This window comes from Candoia aspera, chromosome 2 (genome assembly GCF_035149785.1).
Source record: "Candoia aspera isolate rCanAsp1 chromosome 2, rCanAsp1.hap2, whole genome shotgun sequence".
Taxonomy (NCBI): domain Eukaryota; kingdom Metazoa; phylum Chordata; class Lepidosauria; order Squamata; family Boidae; genus Candoia; species Candoia aspera.
Genome location: NC_086154.1, coordinates 66526054 through 66548639, shown reverse-complemented (window position 1 = coordinate 66548639; position 22586 = coordinate 66526054). Strand labels below are relative to the sequence as shown.

Genomic DNA, 22586 nt, shown 5'->3' with positions numbered 1-22586 from the left:
GCACTGGGGAGGCGCCAAAATGAGTGCTGGGGGGGCACCAAAATGGGCGCAGAATCCATGTTTACCCCGGGTGACAGAGACCCTAGTTGTGGGCCTGTACGGAGCAACAAATGCAGCAACGGTGTGTACCATACGAGTAATGCACCCAGGCACACTGTGTCTTCTTACTACTCAACAAAGTTCCTGCAATATTGTCTGATGTTCAAGGCATGGCAACCAGCAGATCAGACCAGATTAGAGCAAAGAATCTCAGAGGGGAACACAGCTCTGGTTAAGGCCAAGGAAAGGGTTACAAGGATGGTCCTTGAGTACCTGTTTTACATTTGGCAGGTATAAAATAGTTCTATGTTTGGAAAAAGAAACCTCTAAAAATATTCTCCCCCACAAAATCAGATAAAATCCTGTGCTGAATAGTTTGTTTATTAGACTTGCCTACTTTTGAATCTGGAACAACTCAACAATTCACAGCATAAATAACACCAAGTGGGTATACAATTAGAACTGTCCACGAGGAAAAACATTAAACCCGACAATCAATAAAAATAACCACCATGGGCAGTAACTGTAGTGAAGAGAGGGATTTCCTTCTTCATTACATCACAATTAATGCCCCGCCTTAGCTCTTCTGCCTTGGGATCAGTTCTGGACTCAGTGCCACAGTATAAAAATAGTGGCCATCATTTTATCCCTAGGCTGTTTCAGGAGATAAACTCTTTATAACTAAAGACGCAAGCACACATATAGAGTTCTGTTAACTTGACTGGAAGTGCAATGAAGTCTGGTGACATTCTAAAATTCCAGATTTACTTTAAACTAAAGCTGAGCAATGTGTTTGGAAACTTTTTCAGCTGGGACCCAAGATTTAGAGAGGCAGGGCTGATGTACCATGAAACTGCCCTGTTGTCCACAGCATCAATATAAAGGGAAGGTCTCTTCTACACACAGAGGTTGCTGGAGATCTTCTGCGGCTGATGCTCCAGAATCAACCCTCCACTGTAGCATTACATTGTTGCCTTTGGAGCATTGAGGCTGATGGCTTCCCACTGGAAGGAGCTCCAGCTTTATCCAGTCATCTGGTTCCTCAGAACTGCTGAAGGACCACAGCATCTCACCACCATTTTCCCATGTTTTGATGCCCCTGCTCCTCGTTGACTTTTTTCCTTGTTCTTTCCAATACAAAGAAATCTGGTATGGCAAGAATGAGGAAGGGGGCTGGGCACTAGCTCATGGCTAATTTTTGGACCCACCATTATCATCTGGACAGAGCCCTGAATAGTGAGAAGGGTGGCAAGGCCAGCAGCAGCAAGGACGTTAGCAGACTGCATAGAGGTACATAAGGGGATTTGGGGGTGAAACAGGTAGCTGGCCAATAGCATCTTAAATCAGAGAAAGGGCAAAAATATGGAACAATGATAGAATAAAACTGTGAAATTAACCTTATTATTCAAGAATATATATCCAGTCACCACCCACAGTAATTATTTCCAAATAATTATGAACAGGGCACAAATCCAGTTAAAACTATAAAGGTAGAGAAGACTGAAGCAGAAACAAATTAGTGTTTAAATTGTACTTCAAATGCCCCAGAAAAAGGGGATTTGGGGAGAATACAGTAAGCCAATAAGAGATGGAGTGCAAAATTCCTTTCCACAAATATGAATACTGCTATTTAGCTTTGTTTTTTTTAATAAAGCATTTATATTCCACCTACCTTTAAAGTGGCTCTCAACATCAATAACGATACAGGATTTTAGATAACACCTGATTATATTACCTGAGGAACTGTCTCATCCCAATTACACTGACAGTCCCACCTGGTCTGGCAGGAGCGGCATGTTATGAACCCCATCAGCTAAAGAATTCCGAATGGTGGGGTCCAGGAGGAGAGCCTTTTCTGCCGTTGCCCCCACCCTGTGGAACATCTTGCCCCCTGAGGTGAGGTTGGCCCCCACTCTTCTGGCCTTCTGGAAGAGCGTTAAGACCTGGCTCTGCCATCTAGCATGGGGGTCCAATAGTGATAGGAAGCCCTGGGGGTGGTTGGTGGGTTGTGTTGGTATTTGGTTGTTTTGCAAAGAGCAAGCCACTAAGTTACTATGGTGACAAATCACTCTGGCAGAGTCAGAAGGTCAAACTTAAGTATCCTCAGGTTTGGGTGTGAAAAGAATTACCAAATAAGATAAAGCTGCTCGTTGCCTAAGGGGAAGCTTGCCACCAGAAAGGTTTTTTTGTTTGTTTGTTTTCTGTTTAGCCCAGCAGCAGCAGCAGCTCGTTCTCCCAGCTCATTTCTACTCAGAGAGCATGTCCGTGTATGAGCTTGTAAAGCTTTTGTGCCTATCCAGGATATCTGGATATGAAACTGTTTATGTTTTTATGCTTTCTGTAAATACATTTATTTTTATAGAAATACCTGGTGTGTTTTTTCTGATCTCTCAGGCCAAACACTTTCTAGCAATCTGTCACAGGTTGAGTATTTCCCAATCTTTTTAACTTAATATATATATTTTTGTAAGATTTTTTATTCTCTTCTTTACTTGTAAGCCGCCTAGGGTCACTTATACAGTACACTTATACAGGGCGGTGTATAAATGTAATAAATAAATAAATAAAAACAGAATGATAAAACAGCCAACTTTAGAATTATAAAACACTAGAACAACAATTTTAAAATGTTTAAGTCTTAAGACAGCAGCTTAATTTATAAAATGTTTTTTGAAATTAGCAACAATATTACACATGGGTGCCAAGATGCGTAACAAACCCAGGTTGGGGTGGGGAAGGGCATCTTTGAACAGAAGATGTGACTGCATGCAAAAACAAAGCACACTTGAATCAATTAATGAGGGTCATGTGAGCTGTGCAGGAAGGCTTGATTTATGAAGAGTCTTTTAAATAGGAAATTATAATTGTAACAAATGAAAAAAACTCTGAAATTTTGAGAGGCCCCTTCAGACTACGTGGCCCTAAGCTTATGCCTGAACCTAGCTCCAATCTCAGGAATTGTTGAGATACATCAGAACTTTCAAGCTCATTACTGCCAGAAAGTTAAAATGCTAAGCAAGTCATGGGAATTAAAGGAGAAGGGCTAAAAGTGGAGAAAGAATTCAATACCTCACTCAAACATGAAGATCGACCAACAGGCACTGGAAAAAACCTTTGGGCCTTGCAAATGGGCTTTACCAACTTGCTAATACATTCCATGGCCTGGCAATGCAATGAGAGTTATCACCTCTAATATCTAGTTGCTGTTAAAAACATAGCCTAGACATTGATAATCAAAGTTGGGAGCCTTATCTGCAAACTGTGCCTGGCACCGCATGAAGTAAAAGCAAATTTCAGCCTTCCCAGACTGGCTTTCTGTGGTGTATAGGACTACAACACCCAAAACACCAGACAGAATTTGGGAGTTCTGCAAATTACAATCTTAAACAACTGAAGAACACCAGACTGGGAAAAGCTAGTTTGTTCTGTAGCAAATTCATATTTTTTTATTTTATTTTATATATATATATACATATATATATATATATATATATATATATATACACACACACACACACACACACACACATACATACACACACACACATACACACACATACATACACACACACACACACATGTGCCACCCCTCTGACAATTTGGACTTTGGACTGTGTACAAAAATTTAAAAAATCCTTTGGTGCCAGAGCTGTACTATATTCAGTAGCATGTGGTAAGCCAAGAGTTGAGCACCAGCAGCCATGGGACCAGCCAAGACCAAAAGCAGACAAGATCACATAAAAGCCCAGGAGGAACTTCTTGCTCAGGTCAGGATTTGCTGGTGCAGAAACCCCTCTTAGGCTTCTTCCTGTCCAAGGGGACTTACTGGTCTTCCCTGGATGGATGGAGTCAGTCTATTGCCTGGGACACATTTCAGAGACAACAAGGTGCAGTTCTGTTCCACACCACATGGGGATGCTGCACAAATAATCAAATACTCCCTTTCATATCCAGCAGTTGCAGGCATCAAACAGAGCACTGAATGTAGTAATTGTGTCATTTCGCAAGTTATTTTTGTTTTTAAAAATCTGCTTTTTAAATGGATTGTTAAAATGTACATTAGCCTGATGAAACTAAACATTGATGATGAAAAGATGCCTGAGAACTGCTTCTCACGCAACAAAGTTTTCATGCCTCATTCTACCTTTTGACAGACCACACCTAACAACCTGATGGAGGAAATCTGGGAATTCTGATTAATCCACCATGTCACAGGGCAGATCAGGGGTGAAATTATGTTGGTACATTCCTTTTTTGTTACTGTCATGTTTTCAGAGACCGATGAGGTTTCTTGGCCGTGTCTCTGCAACCCTAATTTCCTTTCTAAAAGCTTAGAATTTGGCTTAGAACTAGTGAGAAAAGTTCACTTTCTTTTGTCCCATTGAGGAATATTAGCCAATCTCTGGATGCAAACAGGGAAACAGCATTTCTGTGTGTCCTGCAAATCACCGTTTCCATTGCCCAATACTTGTGCTGTATGTAGTTTCTGAAAACAAATCTGTTTTCTTTTACCATCCCTTTGGATGAATTGTTCATGGAGGCCCAGCAACAGGAGCCTGTTCCTTTATATCATTCTTACCAAATCCTGTTATGCTTGTAAGGCAAAAAAAATCCTGGTCAACTCCATTATGCGCATTACTCTCCGGCAAGAGGTGGCCCTGCCCGTGGGAAAACTGGATGACTTTTTGCTGTTTCCCAGCAATGCCCATCATGTAGTACTCTGCAGGAAGCTGCTCTTGTGGGTATGTTGTTCTATGATTTTAGGCATATTTTCCTGCCTGTGACAGTGGATTCTCAGAACACCACCTTCTTTGAAAGGCAGCAGAGCAATAATGCAGCCCTTGAAAATTCTCATTCTGCCCACTCCTTCTTTGACTCACATATGCAAAAACCAACCAGCCAACCCATTGGCTGCTTTGATAAGCGGTGTGGGGGAGAAGTGGGAGGGGAGAAGGAACCGAATTGGAGGGAGCTACCACTCTGGCTATCGCCCCGTGAATTTCCTTCTCTGCTCGTAGAAATTCAGCAGCATGCTGAAAGAGGCAGAACTTAGAAAGAGCACCGCCAAAGAGAGAGAGAGAGAGTAGCCCTCCTGACTATTATTTGCATCTGGTTTTCCCCCCCTTCTCTTCTCTGCACAGGTAATGAGATGCTTTTCCCCTCTCTCCAATCGATGCATGCCTTTTTTTTTCCTTTTCTGAATAGGGAACAAAGCAGGGAGTTAACTTCTTTGGCTCACTCTTGCATTTTGCTTGTCACTTAAGGGGTAAATAGTACAGCAGATCCTTTCAGAAAGAGCCATTTCCTCAAGCTGCCTGGGACTATATCCCGCCTGTCCTAATGGGGAAACGGCTGACCAGCAAAGTTCCCAGGGTCAAAAGTTACAGTTTAGACAGGAGAAAACTATTTTGTTCCACAGCCAAATGGGAAGGAAGGAAGGAAGGAAGGAGGCAAGCTAAGATTTACCGCTTTATTTTAATTATTGAAGAATCACACCATCTGTCTGGAAGCCCCTTCCTCTTGCACACAGCAAATGTTGCTCTAAGGAATCCCTAAGCAAATAGTGTTCCTTGGAAAGCACCAACTGTGCATCTGCAGGTATGTGTTACAAATTAAGGGAAATATTTTGGATTCCTAAGAAGAGCTCACAGACTACCTTGCTGTGGATTATTGGGAAGTACATCATCTGTTATAGTAGTTGGTACAAGCTTGCAGCAATGAAGATGCACACGTTCAGAGAATTTGCTGGCATCGTGTACTTGAACTTGGTCACAGTGTTGATTCCAATATGGAGCATAATGGATCTGTTCAGTAAGTTGCATCCATATTTTCTATTGCCATCTTCCTTCCATGGCAGAAAGTAGAAGGAATAATGAGAATGCACTTTGAAAATTAGGGACAAGGTAAGAGAGGGGATAGTGCACTCCAGAAATTTGACAGCTTTCACCTAATGTTATCTGATAGCTGATTTATTCTGAATCTCCTTGTTTTACTTTTGAGCAAGCAGATCTGGAACTATCACAAGTAGATCTCTGAGTGATGTGCAACAGACCTGCAAGAACTTCTGATTCCCAATTCTTTAACACGAGGTGCAACAAAATGATTCTATTCTTGCTGTAAATTACACTGCTAATAGAAAGCTTGGGATAAACAGACATGTATTTTTCAGCCGAAAGCTTATGAGCTCCAATCTATTCTGGTATTCAAGACAAATTTCCAATCTCAGAATTCACTCTAAAGTGAGAATTGAAAAGTAAAAGAAGCAGGTATGAGTTTCCTAATATTGTATGATGGAAGGAACAGCTTCAGAAATGAATTCACTTACATTCTTTCCATCATTTCAAAAGCATCTAAAAATATACATCTTACTGTCAAGCATGCTTCTTTTACAAATGCTTGCTAATTTCGCTTGAGCCACAAACTCATAAGTGACTGCTTTTTGCAGTGAAAAGAAATAATTTTGACAACATCTCTTAAACTTTTATAATCTTAATATATATTTGTGATAGATGTATTTACCATCATCTTGCTATGTTGTCTTAATTCTATGTGGATGTCAAAGATATAGAGGTTAAAACTATTTTCTGTGAGAATGTACAATACTAGGTGTTGTTGAAACATGAATATTTAGGCTGGCTGTAGAAGAGGGATGATGAAAAGTAGGATTATCTAAATGAGAAGTTATTTCAGCTGGAGGACAAGCACTGGTTGCCAAAGGCAACTTTCTTATTCCCATTAGTTATTGCGGTCTGGAACCATGCTGATTTACAAAGGAACTACACACACTAACTACTGAAAGATAATGCAATCCTACTTAAAGTTGGATGATAGTAGGAAGGAAATCACATGCGAGAGCAAGGAAGAGAGACATCTTCTAAGGAAGAAATCATAGATAAGAGAGAGAGAAAAAATAAAATGCTCATAGTTGGAATATAGAAATACACTGACAAACCCAATCAATCAGCTAACTAATCCTATTTAAAACTATTTTTTTCTTCAGAAGTTGCCCTACCGTGTTTTATTAGTTGCAAAGTGCTTTTGAAAAATTTGAACTGAATGACAGTGTAGAAATGTTTTAGACAAATAAATATTCTGGAATATCTTAAGCTCACTCCTACAGAGACTTTTTCAATCGTCTGTCTGTACCGAAATCAAATCAAGCTTTTTAGGGGGAAAAAATCAAAGTGGTTTTTCTCTAGATCACCGATGTATCAGAATTGCAGAGGTCTTAGAACCTTTTGTGCAACAGCGGGAATAAATTTCAGTCCAGTCTATTTCAGTGTCAGAGATTCATATATTATTCAATTCTGCCAAAAATTTTGCAATTAAAATAAGAAAAACTATCAGAAGATGCACATTTGTTATGGTTTGTAACTTTTCTGATGTATACTGGGGGCAACTTTTTCCAATATTTGGATCTTGTAGAAAACCTGCCTAATGTACAGAAAGTAATTTTCTCTAACAGACATTCTGCATGCATTTTCGACATACCATTTTCAAATATGGGCATCTTGGTGCAAGTGTTTGAGTAGCCAATTACAACCCTCCCTGTCTATGCTACAATAGTCCATCTTGGCAGATCTCTCCAAGTAAGTGCACACATTGAAATCTATGGTAGATTTGCTTTTATACCCCAGTGGAGCCAAGCTTAAAAGCCATGGGAGACTAATACTGGTAGTATTTTCCCACTGTATCTGTCACTGAAGTCACTCATAGGTTTGTTGAACATCTGCTGATGAAAGGTCTCTTCATTTATTAAACAGTGGCAAAGAAGACCCATTTGAGTCTATTGATGGGAGAGGTGGGACAAGAACTGACAAGGTCCATTTGTGTTCCATGTCACCCATCCCAAACTAGATTTTCCAGCTTTTACCGTGGTTGGGAGGCTGTGGGAAAGATTCAGAGTAACATGCACATGCAGAAAGAATTTGCCCATCTATATAACTCATATGGATGAAGCAGCAGATTGCCTCCCTGCTTATTAACAAATTAGCCTTGAATTGCATTATGTTATGTGAAGGGAAATGGGAGAAATGGGGGAGAAGAGATTGACTTGTGATGTAAGAAGCATAGCTAATGTGATTCATTTCAACCCCTACCTTTTTCCTGGATGGTTTGCAATGGTCAATAAATTGACGCTAGTTTGATGGTTTTAAAAGAAGATTGCAGAATGTATGAAAGGTGAAAGGTATATGCACACTTTTGTGCATATTATCCAATAAGGACAGTTAAACACAACTTTTATGTTCAGAGTCAGTGCATATGAAAATGATGGGAGTGAAGGCAAAAGTAAATTAGTCACTCAGCTCCAGTGAGAGGAGAGATGGGCATCCTGGAGGTGCTTTGGATGTGAGATGCAGGCTGGAGAGGAGGAGACCTCTACATCCTGCATTATTGAGGAAAATCATCCATGAAGCTGATTTCTGGGGGAGGTGTGTGGGAGAAGCATAGACTCACTTGTTCCCAAACACAGTTCAAATGGGCACTTGCAGTGTCTTTTTTCTGCTAGGTCTTCAGGCAATGAGTAAGACAGGCTTAAGGTACCTTTGGGTGTACCGTGGTAACATACTATTTCCCCCTTACTCTATCACCATCCAAGAGCAGCTTCAGCATCTGTTAGGCTTTGTCACTTGTTATTTTGAGCCAAGTCAGGTGACTGCAGTTCCTAGAAATGGAGGCCACTCAGGCAGGCTAGGGATGGGCAATGGGGAGAGCCACTTGCAGGACAGTAATGTGTTCAGTCAACTCCAGGTGAGGGCTCTGTAACTTGCTATTGGGGGAAGGTCCTTGATATACACAGCCTGTTGTGCTTGAACAGGCTTTGATTTTTATCACACGGATGCACAGAGCAAAGGGAAAATGAAGCAGAAACACTGAAATAAAAACCGCTTAGTGTGTAGGCATGTGTTAATGTTTGTGTGGCAGTTGCAAACAGCAGGATCACAATCCCTTCACTTTACATCATTCTACAGTCTCTCTTTCACACACACATACACATAAATAACACAAAAGCATGTCAGGATCCTGTCAGAGTAGGCTAGGAAGCGGTTGGCCCAGGAGATCAGAAAAATCACACACCAGGCATTTCTATAAAAATTTATTTACAGAAAACACAAAAACATATTTACAGGCTTGTGCATGCACACATGCTCTCAGAGAGGAGCGAGCTGCTTACTCCAGCTGCAAGGCTAAAAACTAAGCAACAGTCCTTCAAGCTGCCTTCCCCTCAGGCAATGCAACTATTAACACCTAAACTGAGGACAATTAAATTCAACCTCTTCAATGCTTAAGGAAGTACTTAATTACTATGGTAGCCAAGAGCAGAAAAAAAATGCCAACACTCCCCCTTTTTTTATGCTAACGAGTAAGACACAAACCAATTTTCTTTGTCAACTCTGTATGTCTTGGTAGAGCAAGAGGTTTGGTTAAAATATCAGCAATCATGTCTTTTGATTCACAATATTTTAACATTATTTCCCCTTTGGCTATCATGTCTTTGATATAGTGATATCTAATATCTACATGTTTTGTCCGATTCTTGCAGGCTTCAGATTTTGCCATAGCAATGCAAGCTTGATTATCCTCATAAACAGTTATAGGCTGGTTCACTTCCATGCCTATGTCTTTTAACAACTGTTTAAACCATACAGCCTTGTTACAGGTTTGTGCTAGAGAATAAAACTCTGCTTCTGCAGTGGAAAGAGCAACAAGTGTTTGCTTTCTAGAATGCCAGCCTAAGCTTGACCCAGCAAATTGAATTAAAATCCCAGAAGTGGATTTCCTGTCACTGACATTTGCTCCCCAGTCCTAATCGGCAAAAGCCTGCAATTTCTCAGTTCCAGAGGCATTTAGCTTCAGGCAATAATTCTTTGTGCCTTGCCTTAATAATAAGGTTAATACCTTATTAACCTCTTCAATGCTGCTTTTCCAGTAGATGTAGGCTTCTCTACCTGTCTACTTAAAATGGCCACAGAATTTGAGATATCTGGGCGAGAATGATTTGCAATGTACAGTAAACTTCCAATTGCAGATCTATATTTCTCTGCCTCACTTAACTGAGTTTCTCCTATATATTTCTGAAAATCTGTTATCATCGGAGTAGAGACTGGTTTACAGTCTTGCATATTAAAATCCTCTAGGAGCTTTTGAATTTTACTACGTTGGCTTAACAGAAAGCTACCATCCTTCTCCCTGTGTATTTCCAAGCCTAGGTAATTTGTTACTGTTCCAAGGCTTGTTAATGTGAAATGGCTTTTCATGCAGGCTTCAAAATCAAGCCTTTGTTTTTCTGTTGATGTGAACAGCAGCAAATCATCAACATAAATGCACAGATACATACAGCCTTGTTTGTCTTTCTTCACATATACACATGGATCTGCTTTTCCTTTTACAAAACCAAAATTCTGCAGTTTTTCATCTAATTTTTGGTTTCAGGATCTAGCAGCCTGTTTTAACTCATAGATTGACTTTTGCAGTTCACAGACCAGATTCTTCCCTTTTTCATAGCCAGGGGGTTGCTGCATGTATAATTTGTGGTCTAAATCATCATAGAAAAATGCAGTCTGAATGTCATAGTGATGAACTGACATTCCTTTGAGTGCAGCAATTTTTAACAGTAATCTAATTGATTCACCTTTAGTAACTGGTGCAAAAGTCTTGTCAAAGTCTAAATCTTTCCTTTGAGTGAACCCTTTTGCAACCAACCTTGCTTTATATTTTTGGATTTTGCCATCAGCATCTCTTTTCAGTTTAAAAACCCACCTACAACCTAAACAGCGTTCATTGGGAGGTAGATTTACCAGTTTCCAAGTTTTATTTTCTTTCAAGGATGCTAATTCCTGTTGCATGGCAGAATGCCAATTTTGTGCAATCTCAGGTGGTAAAGCATTCACTTGTTCTAAGGACTCAGGTTCTGTGAATATGTGAAAAGCCTTTACTGTTTCAGCCTGAAAACGTGATGGAGGAACGCCTTTATTACTCCTCTGAGATCTGTGAGGTAATACAGGGCTTAAATTTTGACTCCTATCATTTTCCTGAGAAGCATCTGTCTCATCAGACAGATCTTCAGTTTGCTTTTCTGGCTTAATGTCCTCATCAAGCAAAAGATCACTATCAGCAAGTCCTTGCTGTTCTGTTGTAGATAGATCAACTGGAGAGCTAGAATTTAATCTCCCCCAGTTTTGTTCAGCAAAAGAAGCACTTTTGCTAATTATTAATTTCTCTCCCACTATGAACCTGTAGCTCCTTTGGCTTTGTTCATAGCCAACAAAGATGGCTTTCCTTTCCTTCTCTGTTGTTTTGGAATATGAACCCATGCAGTACTACCAAACACTCTAAGATGGTTTACCTTTGGTTTCACACCATAAAACAAATGGAATGGAGTGTCCTGAATCACAGAGTTATACAGTCTGTTTTGTACATAACAGGCAGTAGATATTGATTCTGCCCAAAACCTGAATGATAACCTGGAATCTTTAACCATGCATTTCATCACATTTTGCAAAGTTCTGCCCTTTCTTTTAGCAACACCATTTTGCGGAGGGGTGTAAGGGTTAGAAAGAATTTGTTCTATCTCCTTTTCCGCTAGGAACCTTTTGAATTTGTGAGAAAGGTACTCTCCTCCTCTATCACATTGGAGTGCAGATACAGGCCTAGGGAATTTTCCATTTGTCCATGTCACAAAACTTTTAAATTTCTCAAATGCCTCATCTTTATGTTTTAAGATGTAGATAAATGTGTATCTTGAGAAATCATCAATGATGGTCATTGCATACCTTGCTTGTCCAAGACTTGGAGCAAAAGGACCAATGTCAGAGTGTACAATTTCCAAAGGTCTAGTTGTAACTCTGTCACTGTGCTTACTCACAGGAGCTTTTAGTGTTTTGCATTCTTTGCAAACTACACAGTCTAAGTATTTATCACAGGGTTTTATCTTTAGGTCAGCACACAGCTGTGGCATTTGTGCTATATACTTGAAATTAGCATGACCAAATCTCCTGTGCATCAGGTGTACACATTGGTCATGATATGGAGTGTTGCCAACTGCAGCCTTGCAGCTTGGCTTCCTTGCATTTTGCACAATGTACAAGGAGTCTTTTAAAATACCGGTAGCACACAATTTTCCATTTTTACGTATCTCACAACCATTTTTCTTAAATGTTATGACATACCCTGTTGCAGCCAATTGTGCCACAGATAAAAGGTTTGATTGTAAATTTGGCACATACAACACACCTTTCACAGTTTCTCCCAAGCAGGATAAATAAAAGTCACCTTGTCCCATAATTTTGGTCACAGACCCATCAGCCAAAGATACACTTTGTCTTTCAGTTTTAGACAGTGACACAAAAGAGCTTTTACAATTACATAAATGACAATTGGCCCCAGAATCTAACACCCATACATCAGAATTACCCTTCTCAGCAACCTGTGCAATTTGGGTTGTCTGAAGAGCCTTCTTCTGTGTTGCCCTTGTGTTCTTCTTCTCTGTCTTTCTACTCTTGGGTCTCAAGGCACAGCCTTTCTGCAAATGTCCAGCTGAACCACAAGTGAAGTACAGCTTTTTTATCAGGGTAACTTTACTCCCTGCTGTTGCCTTTATATACCAGTCTCTCAAAGCGTCCCAAAGTTGCTTGGCAGACTGCATCCCATGCACTAGCTGATTGTCTTCAACTCCCAGGATAATGGTGGCTCTAGCCCACTCATCCTGTCTCAGCCATTCAGCACTGGGATTTTGGGGGGTTTGCTCACCAGTTGGCAGCCAAAGATTCTTTCTGTGAAGATACATCTCCATCTTCACACCCCAATTCAAGTAGTTGGTCTCTGATAGGCGCTCCAGAGGCATCGCTGAGGGCTGGGAGGTAGCCATGGCTTCTTCCTTCTTTTGCAAGTCACCTCAGCTAGCTTCTTTGTCCTGTAGACCGGCAGTAGCTGGAAAAACTCCAGGCGGCTCCAAAGAAAAATCTTCACAGGTCTTTGCTACCTGCCTTTAAAAATGTGCATGAGGTGTGGAGCTGATCTCTCTGCTTTCTCTGGGGTTTTACTGGGCTGCTTTACTGGGCCCATAACCTGTCAGAGTAGGCTAGGAAGCGGTTGGCCCAAGAGATCAGAAAAATCACACACCAGGCATTTCTATAAAAATTTATTTACAGAAAGCACAAAAACATATTTACAGGCTTGTGCATGCACACACGCTCTCAGAGAGGAGTGAGCTGCTTACTTGGGTGCAAGGCTAAAAACTAAACAAAAATCCTGCAAGCTGCCTTCCCCTCAGGCAATGCAACTATTAACAGCTAAACTGAGGACAATTAAATTCGACCTCTTCACCTGGCCAATGCTTAAGGAAGTACTTAATTACCATTGTAGCCAAGAGCAGAAAAAAAATGCCAACAGATCCATCCTTCCTATCGAGGCTAGCCATGCAGCAGTATAGCCCAGAACGGTTGACAGTAACAGTGGCTCCTCGGATGAGTTTAAGGCAAACCTTATTCTAGGCAAACCTGAAGATAGCAGCAATTGGACCAGGGCCATCCTTTTGCATACGAAGTATGTTTTCCACCAGCAAGCGAGGTAACAGCCTGTCCTTTCTAAATTGTTAATATATAATGGGCCTTCGTGCCTCACCTTTTTCTAGCTTAGAAGCAGAAACCTCCAGGTTTTTACTAAGTAGAACTCCTTGCATCTGCCTCCCCTTGCTCATTGGTATGACAAGAGTTCTTGTTCAGCAACAACTGGGGCACAAGGTGTCCACCTCTCTTCATAGGACCTTTCTCTTACTTGCAGCACTTCCCAAAGCATGTTTAAGGTAAAGGTAAAGGTTTCCCTTGACATTAAGTCCAGTCGTGTCTGACTCTAGGGGGCGGTGCTCATCTCCGTTTCAAAACCGAAGAGCCGGCATTTGTCCGTAGATATTTCCGTGGTCATGTGGCCGGCATGACTGAATGGAACGCCGTTACCTGCCCGCCGAAGCGGTACCTATTAATCTACTCACATTTGCATGTTTTTGAACTGCTAGGTTGGCAGGAGCTGGGACTAGCAACGGGAGCTCACCCCGTCACGCGGATTCAAACCGCTGACCTTCCGCTCAGCAAGCTCAGCAGCTCAGCGGTTTAACCCGCAGCGCCACTGCGTCCCTTGTAAAAAGTAAAAAGCATGTTTACTCACAAGTAAATTCTGTATTGGAGAAGTGAAAAAAGAGGGTGGTATGAAATTTGACTGTAAAACGGCTGTGGTTGATTTTTAGAAAACAATGTCTGATTCATGTTTTTTTGGAGTGAGGCAAAGGGGCTATTCCATCTCCAAGCAGTGCTCTGAGGTCACTTTTCTCTTAGGTTTTTCAACAGTGATAACCTGGGACCCAGCACAAGGACCTCATCTAGACTGATTAGAAACAAAGGCTCTTGTGGCACCTTTAAGCCTAACACACTTAGTTTGGAACAAACTTTCCTGGATGAGAGTCTGCTTCATCAGAGGCATGAAGTGTAATATTCAGTTAGTAGATATATTATACGGAGCGGTGGGGAGGAGAAAAAAAATAGGAGAATCAGACGCCAATGAAATGAAAAAAAGAACTGATGATAATACAATTACAGTTTAAATGCACACAAAATAAAGATGGTGACAATCCAGAATAACAGTTGCCAGAAGAAAGCTGTGTTAGTCCACTGAAACAAAAACAACAAGCGTGGTGATACCTGAAAACCAATACTGTAGATTCACTGTGGTATATTCTTTTTATTGAGGCATGAAGATTTTTGTAGAACGTGCCTCTCATGAGGTATAGGCCGTGAACTTTTTAAGGTGCCTCAGGGCTCATGATGGTTTTTGTAATAACGATGACTAGTGCTCCTAACACAATCATCATTCCACAACCTGGAAAACTCCTGACTTTGTCTGCGGCCCATGGAGCCCCAAGCCTGCCATTTTTGGCAATGACCAAGCATCAGCTGGGCCAAAGGAACAGATTACTGATAGCAGCAGGAAAAAACAGTCTTCAACAGAATAATAGGGCAAGGTTATGCTCCACCCACTTCACCCCCACAATCAGCATCTCGACATAATTGGAGAAGCAGCCTCCCCAAAATGAAGAGAATGTGTGCATGAATGAAATAGACAGAGACCTACAGAGAGAACAGGCATGCATGAATAGGTATGTGAGTCTCCTGAAAAGTTCCTTCAGTGCCAACGTGCCTCCATCTCTAACATATTGTTCACAGGCATACAACGACCTAACAGAGACTGCCCTTTTCCTGCGTGGTGCTGCCCTCAGTAACTGGAAAGATCAGGCTGGTAGTTTTCAAACATTATTCATTAACTTGCTTATCAAGACATCAGGCAGTGCTTTTTGCCAGGTTAAAACAGAGAAACAGATGAATTTGGTAAATATTTCCTCTCCCATTACAAGTTAGATTGTGCAAACAGTTAATAGAACCATGGTGTCTGGTGCTCGGCCACATCCAGAGATCTCCAGAGCAATCCCACTGTGGATACTTTAGGGTACTAATTCAATGTAGCTAGGGGGACCTTCTGTCCCATGCAATTGCTGCTTTCAGAAACCAAAATTATTTTACAAACCATGTTCTTGCTTAGGAATGCTTGAGGGATTTGATCTGTATGAACAGATCTGACTTTTATCTCCTGGGCAACAAAAAGGATCAGAACTTAACAACACACCAGCTTTGTCCACCTCCCAGTTGTGCACACAGCTCTTGGAAGTTAAATCCATGTATGTTTAAAGCAGCCTGAATTTAAAGAAAATACATTTCTGGATGTGTTTGTAAAATATTTAAAACTATTTCTGAGTATGTATCGAAATGTGACTTTTCAGGGTTTTTTAAACAATGGGGTTAATGAGAAATGAGATAGTATGGATTTATTAATTGTGGGTGAATGTTTTGCAAGCAACAGGCTGATTCTTTATCTCTCGTCTGTCTTGTCTGTGGTGACTAAACGGTAGCAGCAAAGAGGTGCAGGCATATCCATATCCTCTTACTCATGAAAATGTTGTAGTTATCAAGCCTCAAGGGACACTATTGTAGGAAATGCTATTTACAGATCTTGGGTGATTCCCGGAAGGCTTGAGAATCTTCTTCCCAGATTGTACTAAATGTTGAAATACCCTGCACTCCAGTACTTCCCTTTTGAGAAGCTTACTAATTGAACTCTGAGATGTGGTACTTCTCAAAAGGGAAGTACTGGAATCTACGAGTGCAACCATCCACTCAATCCATCCACTTTCCCAGGCTGAACTGGCAGGTCTGTAAAAAGACTGTAACTGCATCTGGCTGAATACAGTTCCAATGCCCAAACAACTGAGAATCCCAGGTCATCAGAACTCATGATTGTTCAGTGGGTTATGGGTAGCTGAATGCAGTTACAGAGAGCCTCCCAAATGTTGTGTATAAATATAGGCAAGTTTAAATCTTAGAATGCCTGAATAAGGCTACTACAAGTCCTTAACAGAATCTAGAAGATGGTTTGGTTGCCAATCCTGGTTTTCTTAGGAAAATTGCATAAAAATAAGTCAGGAGAAGGCACGAACATAGGATTATAGGGAGGACTGCCTTGAATAGACAGAAGTCAAACATTGCATTTTAAGTTTCCTTGGCAAATACTAAGCTATAGCAAGAAACTGTAAGCTACCTTTGCACACAAGGTTTCCAGTTTCCTGTCTGCCACATCTAAGCTGTTTCTCCACTGTGATGTTAACACCTCTGCATGGGTGCACACAGAAGATTTATAACACCTTACACATGCCTCAGCCACTTGGAAGAAAATACAGTGTTATTATTCTCTAAGGAGAAATGCCGGACAGAAGGCACATACTTTTTGGCCAAGTTGTAATATCAACTTGTTCGGATAGTTGGCAGACGAAAGCAAATCACTTCATTCTGAACATATATTTTTCCTCCTCCTCCTTACTCCCCACCTCCTCAAAGAATATATTTAACATAATTAGAATCATAATGATGTCAGGGTAAGAATATATATGGACTAACTGTAGAACATTTACACTTACATTTTAAGGTAAAAGTCATTATAATAATATCACCTAAAAGACAAGTAAAATATAGGAGCTATGTAGCAAATTGGCAGCCAAACACTGTGGGTACAATGTGGCAAAATCCTATCTTCAGTCCAATTATTTGGTATCAACTCAGGGCTAATTCATACAATTATTATAATGCTTCAGAAATGTAGGCTGGTATTATGGAGAGGTATAGCCCATGTTTCAAGGATGAATGAATACTGGATTGGTAAATGCTTAAGTTGAAAGTCAGGGCATAGTCAGCCGCATTATGAAGATACCATAAGAACAGCCTCGCCGGACCAAGCTAAGAGCCATCTCGGTTCAGCATTTTCTGTCTCACAGTGGCCAACCAGGCATGGCTCTCCCCTGCCAATGTTTTGCTGCAACTGAATGTGCAATTCGACACATGCTGCCACCAACCTGGTGACAACACTGACCCATAGCCCTGATAGTCCTGCCCTTCATGGATTTATCAAACATCTTTCTAAAGCCATCCAAGGTCATGACCATCACATCTTGTGGTAACAAATTCCACAAGATAATTATGTGCTGTGTGAAGCGTACATTTTTTTGTCTCTCATCAGCTTCATTGGGTGGCCCGTGGTGCTAATATTTTGATACAGTGAGAAAAATATCTACCTAACCTATATCTTCTTGCCATATTCGATGTCATTCATCTCAGTCATGTCCCCCTTCCTTTGCTTCCCACCCCTCAAGCTAAGGATCAGGAACATTTGAGACTTTTCTTCTACAAAAGCTGTTTGGAGCCCTCTTATCATTTTGGTTGCCCTATTTTGCCTTTTTTCCAGCTCTATTATATATTTTTTTCAAGATTGGCAACCAGAACTATATACAGTTCTCCAGATGTGGGCACAACATAGATTTGTATAAGGGCATTACAATGTTGGCATTTTGATTTTCAAGCACTTTCTTAATTAACCTTAGCATGGAATTTCCTTTTCTCACAGTGGCTTCACATTGAGTCCACATCTTCATTGTGTTATCCTAGTGATTCTTAAAGTGTAGTCTGTGGATTACTGGTGGTCTACGGAGGTGAGTCAGGTAGTCTACTACAGCCACCCCATATTCATGGGTTAGAACCTGCTCACCACCTCAGCCCTGTCTCTCTACATGGGTCACCAGTAAGGTGGCAAAAGCCCACTTCAGCCCCAATGCCCAAAATGTGATGCCATCTTTCATAGTATGCCATAATAATTAGGGGAGCCTTCCCAAATCTAGTAGTCTCCAGAAGGGTTATATCTGAAACTTTCTAAATTTCCTTTGATTAAGCTGACTGGAGTTTGAGGGAGTTCCAGCCTGGAGACACCAGCTTGGGGAAGGCTGACAATAAGGTGCAACATGATTTCTGGGCGTGCAGAGCAGCAAGGAAGGATCTTATGCAAAATATCAGCTGATTCCCCCTGAATTTTTACAAAAGATAACACAGAATCTTTTCTGCTAACCAAATGTGACTGTTGTTTTTTTTCCAGCCAGGTCTATTCATTTGAAATATACAAAACTAGGTACACAGAATTAGGACAGACTCTGAATACCTTGCTGAAGTATAATATTACTGTTCTATCCCTGCTTGCCAATTTTGAATTAGCACACTTCTCTCTAGCATTCCAAGTCTCTTTAGCATTTCAGTGCTTCTAAGAAGGATCCTCTTCTGCAAGAAGAAGGAACCTATGGTCTTATGAATATTATTGGAATCCAGAATCTCTACCATGCCAATGGCCAGCAACATCTGGAGGACTACGGAGATTCCCCATTCTTTCTTTCAAGGGAAAACCTGTGCCTGAATCTGAGACTTTATGTAAATAGGGGTTTTTTTTATGCTGAGATGTTGCCTCTTCCTTAAAAAAAATCTTTCTTGACTTAAAATTCGCAGCCCCCAAAGAATAAGATCATCTGACTTTATACATGAAGCACAAATATTTTTCTATAAAAATTCAATTTCTTCTCTTTCACAAATAATATGAAACTTCACCTTTTGATGTAAAGCATCTGCAACAATGGTGGAAAAAAGAACAACAGATCTGTATTACTTTTTTTTACAAAAGGTCATTATGTCTCTTTCCAGAGAAAAGAAAAATTCAAATGCTTTCTTTTCAATTCTTGATCTTAAAGCCCCAAGGCTTTAGAACAAACTTCATTTCATGAGTACATAGAGCAAAGTGCATAACTTCTTCCAAGCTGAAGAATCAGTTGGCCTTTGAGTGGTATGTTGGGGGCCACACTCCATAAAGTGAGATTAGGACAAGAAGTAAATCTGATCACATTTCATCCAAATTCAAATTTAATTACATGATTGAAAAAAATTCAACAGTTTCTATGCTTGCATCAATACATCTTTTATTTCTTTCTCTCATTAGTGCTTATGAAAGTCCTTTCAACTTCAGAAACTGGGCATCAGAAATGAAAAAGAAGATAAATCTAATCCACTAAATGCACTCAAATCTTCTGGAGAATTGTATTCTTAATCAAAACATGAGTGCCCTTCCCAAGCTTATAATTCTGGCGAGTGAGCTCAAACTATTTTGGATTATTCTTCCTTTTTGGGGGGGGTATGTTTGATGCTACCCTCCCAAATGACTTCAGGGTTTTACAAGTCTGTATTGTATATGTTTAAGCTTTCTAAAGGCCTTTTTGAATTTTCCATCCATGTTCTCCTTAATCCAGATATAAAGAATTTCCAGAATTATGTAGTCTGTTTTCTTACATTCTGCTGCCCAAGGCATTTGGAGGAGAAGCAGGATATAAATCTAAGAAACAAACAAATATCGCAGATCCTCTTTTCTATTCCACGTATATAACCTGATCAGATTGGACACTGAATCTTACAACACTGGTGACAAAATAGTATTGTCTGCTGTACCTGAGATGGATTGATTGATTCACTGCCCAACTCCGCCTCACGGGGGACTCTGGGCGGTGTACAATAAAACAAGGTTAAGATTTAAAACCATTCAATACAGCAATACAATACAATAAAAATATAATAAAATCTAAATGGCGAAAGGTCTTAATCAGTCCGTGAGTGTAATAGGCCCCTCAAAATCACTTAGGGCACTAGCCATCCCCAGGTATAACTATTCCCCCTCCCATTCCAAGCCTGCCTACAAAACCAGGTCTTTAGCCTTTTTCGGAAGTCCGGGAGCAAGGGGGCCTGTCTCACCTCTGGGGGGAGGATGTTCCAAAGGGTGGGAGCTACAGCAGAGAAGGCACAATAAGAGATATGATAAGAATGTAGTTGAAGGGCCCTTCATCAGAGTGAACTAGCTGGGGCTCAAAAGGAACACCGGGCAGGCTGATATGATGTCCCACAATACCTCCTGCCTGAAACCGGTGCCTCATTCTGCCAAGTGCTAGACTGGCCTTGCTTGCTTGCACATGAAATATATACAGAACACCATTATATTTTGGATACATACAGTAATATTCTATCCTCAATAACAGTCTACCATTGTTACTGATGATAAAGATTCAGGAAATCTTCATATGATTTATGACTGACTTTTCTAACATTTGGATACCGATATTTGACTCTTCTGTATTTTTATGACTTCTATTTTGTCTCAAGCTACCTCATATATTTAAAGCAATTTCTCTTACAATTTTGTACCCTATATTTAATTGATTTAAGTTTGCAGCTTTTTTGGGGGGCAAAATCTCTTCTCTTTTGTATTTATATTATATTTTATAAAAACTCATGTCTGGTGTAAAAACTCTTCAACCCTTATACACCTGGTCAATGCAACCCTGTCTTTAGAGAAGAGAGGTTTCTGTGAAACAAAATGCCTGATGGCTAACTGTGGCAACGACTAGGAGAGGGTTCAGAATGTTTCATTTTCCTTCCTGTGACCTCAGTGAAAGAATAACAACAATACCATCCCTAGGACTGGCATAATTTAGGACCAATTTTGTAGGCACGTTGGCAGAACAAATGGTACTTCTATCCTCCTATGAATCCATCAAACTTCTGATTGCCCTAGGAGTGCCCTATTTTTCCCAACATCAACCAGGGAAACACTGATTTTGGTGCTATCCGAGTCAGCAGAGACCTCCACCTCTTCTTTGTAGGGCTCACTAAGGGATTTTATATATTCCCACGCCTGGATTTAATAGAAAAGTCTTGCTTCCATTAGCACACAGTTTGTGTTCTTCTTTACATGATTCAGTACAACTCCATCAACTTCACAGTGCTAATCCTACCCCAGGTTTCTCTGAACTGCTGATCATTTTCAGAAAATGTGGGGATTACTGAGGCTGGCAGAAAACAAAAGGAATTAAAACTTCAAGGCAAAAGTTCTTAGAAGAAAATTATTGCAGAAAATTATTGCACTCTTTCCCCAATCCCTCTGTTCAGTGGTTAAAACCACAAATCATTGGTGCTGGTCTAGAAAGTAAATAAACCCCAGGAAGACAAATTAATTTCATTTTGTCAATTCTTACAAAAACAACTGAGAAATCCAAAGAGAATATATGTAATAATGCCTATGGCCTCAAGCTGGGCAGTTATTGAAAGTATTGATTTCTATCATTCAACAAAAAGCAAAAAGATTTTTTAAAAAGGATGATTAAAACTAGCCTCTTATGCCAAATAGGAATTTGCTATCTGCTAAAGAAATATGCCCCCATATCCTGTAGGGATACTCTGTCCCAACTCCTTTCTTTGCCCCAGTGGCCAAGCCAATATTCACACAACGGTCCCGATCTACCCCTACAGATGAAAATTCACAACACAATATGCTGTATCCAGGCACTGTTTAAGAGCTAAACAGATATGCAAGGCCAAAGAGCATAGCACAACTCTCTGCTTAAAGAGAGCACACATGGCCCTCAGACAAGGGCTCCAGGGAGAAAAAAATATTTGAGAGGAAGCTGAAAGTGAAGTCCAGGACGAGAGCAAGGGAAACCACAGATTCCCCAATGACAGCAGTCTGCAGTGACTCACTCTGTAGAGCAGGCAGTTGAAAAACATGAAGTGGGAACAGAAAAATACTCCTACTTTGTTTCACAGAAAAAAAAAATCTTAGAGCCATTGTTTCTTCACCAGGCATAAAACCAGGTCATAGAAGCATGGAGCCAAGGATTGCAGGAGAAAGTTAGATGAGTAGGAAAGCTCACATTTTACATGTGTGAGAAAAAATTGGGATTGAAGTTAAGGAGGGACCATGAATTGGGCCGCTCAGTCCTTTTGGCCCACCATCTGTCCCAAGGAATCATATAACCAAACCCACCCCTGCTTTGTTTTGTCTGATAAGCTAGAGGAGTGTTTCTCAACCTCTGGAACTTTAAGATGTGTGGACTTCAACTCCCAGAATGCTGGCTGGGGAATTCTGGGAGTTGAAATCCACACATCTTAAAGTTCCCAAGGTTGAGAAACGCTGTGCTAGATAGTTCAACATCTTTTGTCCAAATGGTTCCAGCAAGTTCTAAAGCTCTAACTCTGATAGAACTTATCAGTGTTTGGAATGAACCACTGTAGGTGAGAATGCAGGTCAACAGTATTCTG

The 22586-nt window shown here is 40.6% G+C and overlaps 1 protein-coding gene across 1 annotated transcript in view; it reads left to right on the top strand.

Annotated features, from left to right (window-relative positions):
- Positions 1–5044: 5044 nt before the first annotated feature.
- Positions 5045–22586, top strand: part of HRH2 (histamine receptor H2) — a 53090-nt gene continuing 35548 nt past the window's right edge. Inside the window, exon 1 of the mRNA XM_063292119.1 lies at positions 5045–5180. The gene's annotated coding sequence lies outside the window, so the exon portion shown is untranslated. The remainder of the gene's footprint in view (positions 5181–22586) is intronic.